This window comes from Agelaius phoeniceus, chromosome 31 (assembly GCF_051311805.1).
Source record: "Agelaius phoeniceus isolate bAgePho1 chromosome 31, bAgePho1.hap1, whole genome shotgun sequence".
Classification (NCBI taxonomy): Eukaryota; Metazoa; Chordata; class Aves; order Passeriformes; family Icteridae; genus Agelaius; species Agelaius phoeniceus.
Window position 1 is genome coordinate 2,237,604 of NC_135295.1, and position 7,963 is coordinate 2,245,566.

A 7,963-nucleotide genomic window follows, 5' to 3' on the forward strand; every position below is an offset into this window, starting at 1 on the left:
GAAAGAAATCAGGTTTTCCACCAATTAGGTAAAGTCCCCAGGCGATTAGACACAGAGGTGGCTGCGAGAGGAGGGCTCCCAGCAGTCCCTGGAACTGATAGGGCTGGGCATTGATTAAAGGAGCATCAGAGGCCGAAGCAATTTGATAAGAAAACAAAACAGTGCATCAATTAGCCTGGGAAAAAGGAGTGATAATGGGAATGGGGAAGTGGGGCCAGTCCAAACAACCCCAACAGCTCAGAGTGTGGTGCAGGGAAAGGGTGGAAAGAGGGGAAATGGTCCCAGCTGGAGCCTCCAAGGGCCACGGGATGAGATTGGTGTATTTTAGTTTGGCCTCAGTGAATTACACCCGGCCTAAAGATGGGTTTGTTGTTGGTGGTGGCTCGTGGGCTGCACTGCAGCATCACCAGGCAGCTGAGGGAAGCAGAGAGTTCTGCATTTCACAGAATCTCAGAATCATGGGGTGCTTTGGCTTGGAAGGGACCTTCGAGCTCATTTACTCCCAATGGCCCTGCTATGGGCAGGGACACCTTCCACTATCCCAGTGGATCCCATTATCCCAACCTGGCCTGGAACCCTCCCGGGATGGGGCAGCCACAGCTGCTCTGGGCAACCTGAGCAAGTCAATTAAAAAAAAAATTAAAAAAATTTAAAAAAAAAATTTTTTTTAAATTTTATTTTTTTTCCCAGCAGGTTTTTTTATTTTTATTTGGAAAAAATATTATTTTTTTTAAATATTTTTTTTTAAATAAATTTTTTTTTTTTTTTCCAGGTTTTGCTCTGTGCTCACACTGTCACACACCTGGAGCGATTTTATCCACTGGGAAGGCAGTGAGAGCAGGAAAACTCAGCCCTGTGCCCTGTCTCAGATGCTCTGGGAGTTTCCAGATCCGGGTGCCAGACGAATGAGCAATTAAGTAACTCAACGGAGCCCAGAAATAATTAGACCAAGGAATGCAGCTCCAGCAGATGAGTTTAGTGAAGAAATGGGAGTATTGGAGAGATGGAGATGAGAAGGGTGATCAGGTCTCAGCACAATTATCTAGAGAAAGTCTGCTCCAGACTGATTAGAGGAAGGGAAAAGAGCTTTCTGGGCAATTAGGTGAGGGAAATCAACTCTGGGCAGGAAGAAAATAGACTGTGAAAGAGATTGGGGTGGGAGATGCTGAGTTTTCTCTGCCCCTGACTTAGATAAGGGCCCTTAGATAAGGCCCCCTTCCCGAGGCAGAGGCAGGAGTGAGGATGAGGAGGATTAAGGAGCAGAGGTGGGTGTGCAGCACATGCCTGGGGCTGGGGAAGGGGCAGTGAGGAGAAACTGAGCCCTGCCCCAGGAGGGCCAAAATCTGGGGATCAGAGCTAACAAACAGAATAAACCAGGGTGAACCAGAGCAAAGCAGAGCAGGGAAGGGAGCTGGGCGCTGTTTCCAGGCCCAGCACGTGGCAGGATCCTTCCTTAATCTGTAAAACAGGATTAGTCCCTCGTGCCCAGCAAAGTTGAGAGCCAGCAGAGCCTTTCTGCACGAGTGACTTTGAGTTCAGGGCAGAGGAAGCTGCAGGGTGGGAGCGTGACCAGGGATGAGCGTGGGCTGGCAGCGCCTGGGACGTGCCCTGGGGCACCCGGGAGCCCCTGCCTGAGCCTGGGGTGGCCACAGCAGGGGCATTTACCCGGGTTTTGGGCTGAGAGGGGCGACCATGGCCAGCTGCAGCCCAAGGTTGCACCCTGGGTCAGCAGCAGCTGCAGCTGGGGAGTGCTGGATCCTTTGGGAATGGCTTCATTTGCTCTCTAATTGGCCTTGACGGCTGCTGGAGCAGATTCTGCTGCTCCTTTCCTCTCTGAGGCTGGCCCTGGCTTGAAGTGGCAGGGTTCAGTGAGGTCAGGCTCCTTTTCCCTTCTTTGCCATTCTCCTTCCTTCCCTCCCTGCAGAGCGGCATCACTGAGGCACATGATGCTGACTCTGGTCCTGGGGGAAGGGGAAGGTGTGGTTTGGCTGCCAGGGCACAGTTTGGCCTCTGGAAATGACCCTCTTGGAAAGGGGAGCAGGGTCTGTCTTGCTCAGCAGCCCCCCAGGAAATGTGGCAGCGCTGCTGAGGGGTGGCTGGAGAGGCACTGAGGGACCTCAGCAGCAGCCAAGGGCAATGGGAAACAACCCCAGCTTAAACCGAGCACCTGTGGAGGCCATGGAGGGTTTCCACATTTTAAAATTCTCCTTTGAACGATTTCTTTCCATGTTTAGCTGAGTGCTTTTCTCCACAGCTGCTGGTGAGTGACAGAGAGCAGCGCCGGGGCCACCCAGGGCAGCTCCCACGGACACTCATCCCTCCTGGGCATCCCAGCCCTGCTTTTCCCAGCAGGAGGGTGGCTCTGCCGTATCTCCTTCACCCCCTGGCCTCTGCTGAGCCTGCTTTCTGTGGCCTGACAGCGTTATCTGGGACACAGGCAGAGCCAGGCTCCACTTTGGTCCCTGCTCCTTGGCTGCTGTGGATGTCCCCGGGAGATAGCACAGCCAGCTGTCCCCTGGGACCCCATGTGCTTCTCCTGCTCCATCACAGCATGGAAAAGGGGATTTACAGGGCACCAGAGCCCAGCAAAGCCCCAGAGGCAGATGGATCCATCCCTGGGGTCCATAGGTGTATCCTCCTCCCAATGCTCAGACACTGCTTTTGTTCAAGCCCTATTGTGGATTTCAGTGTTTTCATGGCTTTTAAAATTTTTTTTTTCCCCCCTTTCCAATTCTGATGCAAAAAAAAAATGTATTTGGGGAAAATAGAAATATTTAGACATTTCCCTGACAGGCAGCAGAGCTGGAAGAGCTGTGGCACAGCACTGCTCACGTGTGCTGGTGGAAAGCTCAGCACAAAGAATCAGCCTGGGGAATACAGCAGGAGACCCACAGGGTGAAGGGTCAGTGCCCACCCCTCTTTGCCAGCAGCCCAGCACCAAGCTGCCTTCAAAATCTGCATAAGAAGAGGGGTTTGAGCTGGTTTTGGGGAGGTTTTTAATGTGTGTATATCTATATATCTCTCTATATATCTATATATCTCTATATATCTCTCTATATATCTATATATATCTATATATACCTATATATCTCTGTATATATCTATATTTATCTATATATATCTATATATATCTATATATCTCTCTATATAGGTAGATATATATATTTATCTATATTTACCTATATTTATCTATATTTATCTAATATATATCTATATTTATCTATATTTATCTATATATATCTATATATCTGGTTTTGGGGAGGTTTTTAATGTGTGTATATCTATATATCTCTCTATATAGGTAGATATATATATATAGGTATATATAGGTATATATATCTATATATATCTATATATCTCTCTATATATCTATATATATCTATATATACCTATATATCTCTCTATATATCTATATTTATCTATATTTATCTAATATATATCTATATTTATCTATATTTATCTATATATATCTATATATCTACAGATAGATATCTACATATACACATAAATCTTGTGTACACAAAAACATATGTACCACATTAAAATATACTGTATAGCATATCAAACCTCACCACAGTAGGAGTTTTGCATTAAATAAGTAGCAGTAAATGGATTACAAATATGTATTTTGTGTTACAAATATATATTACAAATATATACAAATATATACAAATATATTACAAATATGTTATGCAGGGGGTTCCCCATTCTAGAGGGGTTCAGAGCCTCCTTCAGGCTTCCCCCATTGCTCTGCCCCATTCCAAGGAGGTTCAGAGCCTCCTTCAGGCTTCCCCCATTCTCTGCTCAATTCCAGGGGGTTCAGAGCCTCCTTCAGGCTTTCCCCTCATTCTCTGCTCCATTCTAAGAGGGTTCAGAGCCTCCTTTAGGCTTCTCCCTGTTCTCTGCCCCATTCCAGAGGGTTCAGAGCCTCCTTCAGGCTTCTCCTCATTCTCTGCCCCATTCTAGGGGTTCAGAGCCTCCTTCAGGCTTCCCCCATTCTCTGCCCAATTCCAGGGGGTTCAGAGCCTCCTCCCACCCACTCCCATCAGGGCTGTGCCTGCCCAGGCTGGTCCCTGAGCCCCCTCTCCCTGCTGGATCCCCACTGCAGGAGCTCCCTGGATGTGTTGTCCTTGTTGAGATGGTCACAGAGCAACACTCTCCATTTTCAGAAGGCTTCAAACCCGGTTTTATTCTCTTAAATAAAATGGGAACAAATTTTAGAAATTCTTTTTATAAATTCTTGCAAAACTCTGAAGTTTACATTCGCTCATTGGTCAGGAAAGACAAACAAAGTGCTCACAGTTGCAGGTTTCTCTTATTTATCCTTCTTCCTTTCTTGGTTTCTATGTCAACAACCTTGGTAGAAAATTCTTTCAGGGGTAAATCTTCTCGAACTGCTCTCAGAAGTTGCTGTAAAAGCTCTCCCACAGGGACTGGAGGCCACAAACTCACAGAATCATGGAATGGTTTTGCCTTGGAAGGCCCTTAAAGCTCCTCTCATTCACTGTCCCAGGCTGCTCCCAGCCCTGTCCAACCTGGCCTTGGGCACCTCCAGGGACAGGGCAGCTGCACCACCCTCACTGTCAAACACCTCTCCCTTAAATCAATCCTAAATCAACCTCTTTTAGTTTAAAAATGCTCCCCCTTGTCCCATCCATCCTTCTGCTTGGGGAAGCTCAAGGCCCCAGTGCCCAGAGATCTTGCAAAGTCATTTGTGAGGGGAAATAAATGACCTTAAAGAGTTTTGTGGCTGTAAACCTCTGGATTTCACACAGCTGGAGAAATGCTGGAGTGGGGCAGCAGCAGTGCCGTGAGCTGCCTCCAAAGCACTTGATTTCAAACCACCTGAAAACCACCTTGGTGTCCTCGTGTCCCTCTGGGACATGTCCTGATGTGCCTTTGGGAGAGGTGATGCGGGAGGTGCCGTTTTTATCCCACGCTTTTTGTCCGTTCTGCCTGAGCCACCCTTGGTTTGGGTGGTGAGGGGAAGGACCAGAGACTCAGAGAGGGACAGAGGGGATGGGAAAGTTGGAGAGGGGAGTGATGAACCCATGGCCTGGGTTCTGTGTTCAGAGGGAAGGACCAGAGACCCAGAGAGAGCCAGCTGGGTCCCAGCTCCCAAAATCCAGTGCAATCCCAGCACCAGCTTCCATTAGGAGTGAATGTGGCCCAGAACTCACCGTTTTTATTTTTAACTGAACGGGGGAAGGGATAGTTGCTGGACCCATGGGCTGGGCTCTGTGTTCACTGATGGAGGGAGAGACCCAGAGAGAGCCAGAGGGGGTGGGAAAGTTGTAGAAGGGAGTGCTGGACCCATGGGCTGGGTTCTGTGTTCAGTGGTGGAGGGACCAGAGACCCAGAGAGAGCCAGAGGGGATGGGAAAGTTGGAGAGGGGAGTGTTGAGCCCATGGGCTGGGTTCTGTGTTCACTGGTGGAGAGGGGGACCCAGAGACCCAGAGAGAGCCAGAAGGGGTGGGAAAGTTGTAGAAGGGAGTGCTGGACCCATGGGCTGGGTTCTGTGTTCAGTGGTGGAGGGGAGAACCAGAGAGAGCCAGAAGGGGTGGGAAAGTTGGAGAAGGGAGTGACAGGGACTGGAGGCCATAAACTCATAGAATCATGGAGCCTCCTTCAGGCTTCTAAACCCATGGGCTGGGTTCTGTGTTCACTGATGGAGGGAGAGACCAGAGACCCAGAGAGAGCCAGAAGGATGGAAAAGTTGGAGAAGGGAGTGATGAATCCACGGACTGGGTCCTATGTTCAGTGGTGGAGGGAGAGACCCAGAGAGAGCCAGAAGGGGTAGGAAAGTTGGAGAGGGAAGTGATGAACCCATGGACTGGGCTCTGTGTTCACTGGTGGAGAGAGGGACCCAGAGAGAGCCAGAGGGGTGGGAAGGCTGCAGAGGGGAGTGATGAACCCATGGGCTGGGCTCTGTGTTCACTGGCAGAGAGAGGGACCCAGAGACCCAGAGAGAGCCAGAGGAGATGGGAAAGTTGGAGAGGGGAGTGTTGAGCCCACGGGCTGGGCTCTGTGTTCAGAGGGAAGGACCAGAGACCCAGAGAGAGCCAGAGGGGTGGGAAGGCTGCAGAGGGGAGTGATGAACCCATCCCATGGACTGGGCTCTGTGTTCAGTGGTGGAGAGAAGGACCCAGAGAGAGCCAGAGGGGTGGGAAGGCTGCAGAGGGCAGTGCTGGAGCCACGGGCTGGGCTCTGTGAGCTGTGCCCTGAGTGAGAGCCAGGCTGGCACGGAGCTCTCTCCCAGGGCTGCGGGCAGTGCCAGGGAAGCCGTGGTGCCTCTGCCACCTCTCAGGGCTGCTCTGGGGGCTGGGGCTGGCTGCCTCTTCCCACAGCCCCCACACATCCTGGCTCCATCGTCAGCCTGACCCCTGATTCCACTCCTCGGGCTCTGCATCGCTGCCGTTGCCCCAGCAACGTGCCGTCGCCACGGCAACCGTGACAACCTTCTGCTCATTAATTTCAAAAGGTTCGCAGTGTAACAAATGAAATAGTTATAAGCTTGTCAGGGTGTTAAGGAGCAGGGGCTGACAACTTGCCCCCCTTGCCTGTGCTGCCAGAGCAGCCCGGCTCTGCCACGAGGTCCCCAGCCCAGAGCTGCCTCCATCCCATCCCCTCTGAGCGCAGCAATTCCTTCAGGGCAGTCCTTGGAGCGGTGGCATCGCTTGGTGACCACCCCAGGGGACAGATGCAGGTGAGGGATGTAGCAGAGGTGGCTTTGGGGGGTTTGAACCACTTTTCTTGGGCAATTCCTGATGTCCTGCCACTCCATCCTGATGTCTGGGATGCAGATTTACCCCAGGGTCTGTCCTGGAGGAGAATAATTTTTGTGCAACATGTAGCACCTCTGTATCTGCACCATTAAAATTAATATCTTTACCTTTGTACCTGATAGGATTGAGAGGGGGGGAGGATGAACAGATCAAACACTTTCTATACACACATTTATTCCTTAGGAAGCCTGGACACATCACAGATACCCTGGATATCCCCAGCTGGGGGAAGTTAATCCCAGCTGGCTAAGCCTGGCAGCTGAGGTAAATCAATGTTTCCCTTGAAGTCCTGGGCCAGGTTGCTGACAGGTACAAAGAGGTATTGGAAAGCTGAAGCTGCTGAAGCCAGGGCAAAGGACACCAGTTGAGGATTTGGCTCTTGCTTCATTATATACCATTTTGCTGAAATCTCAGCGGATTTCAAGTTGACCAAACCCCTTTAATCTCAAATAAAGGCCATTCTCTGGCTTTTTGTAAGTGGAAACACGAAAGGAACTGGTTGAAAAAAAAAATAAAAAATCCTGCCATTGCAAATTCTGCTTGGCAAGCTGAGAATAAGGTCATTTTTCAGCAACAAAAGTGTCCGTTCAGTTAAAAATAAAAATGGTGAGTTCTGGGCCACATTCATTCCTAATGGAAGCTGGTGCTGGCATTTCACTGGATTTTGGGAGCTGGGACCCAGCTCTGACACAGCCCCTTGTGCCAGACAGGTGTTGCTTTGGGAGCAGGGTTTGCCCCTTGTTTCGGCTCTGGAGCCTCTCTCCTCATGATCACCCAGGGGTTCCAAAGCCCAGACCTGCTGCCTCTATCCCTGCATCCATCCCTGCATCCATCCCTGCATCCATCCCTGCATCCATCCCTGCCTCCATCCCTGCCTCTATCCCTGCATCCATCCCTGCATCCATCCCTGCCTCCATCCCTGCCTCCATCCCTGCCTCTATCCCTGCCTCCATCCCTGCCTCCATCCCTGCATCCACCCCTGCATCCATCCCTGCATCCATCCCTGCCTTCATCCCTGCCTCCATCCCTGCATCCATCCCTGCCTCCATCCCTGCCTCCATCCCTGCCTCCATCCCTGCCTCCATCCCTGCCTCCATCCCTGCCCCTATCCCTGCATCCATCCCTGCATCCATCCCTGCCTCCATCCCTGCCCCTATCCCTGCCTCCATCCCTGCATC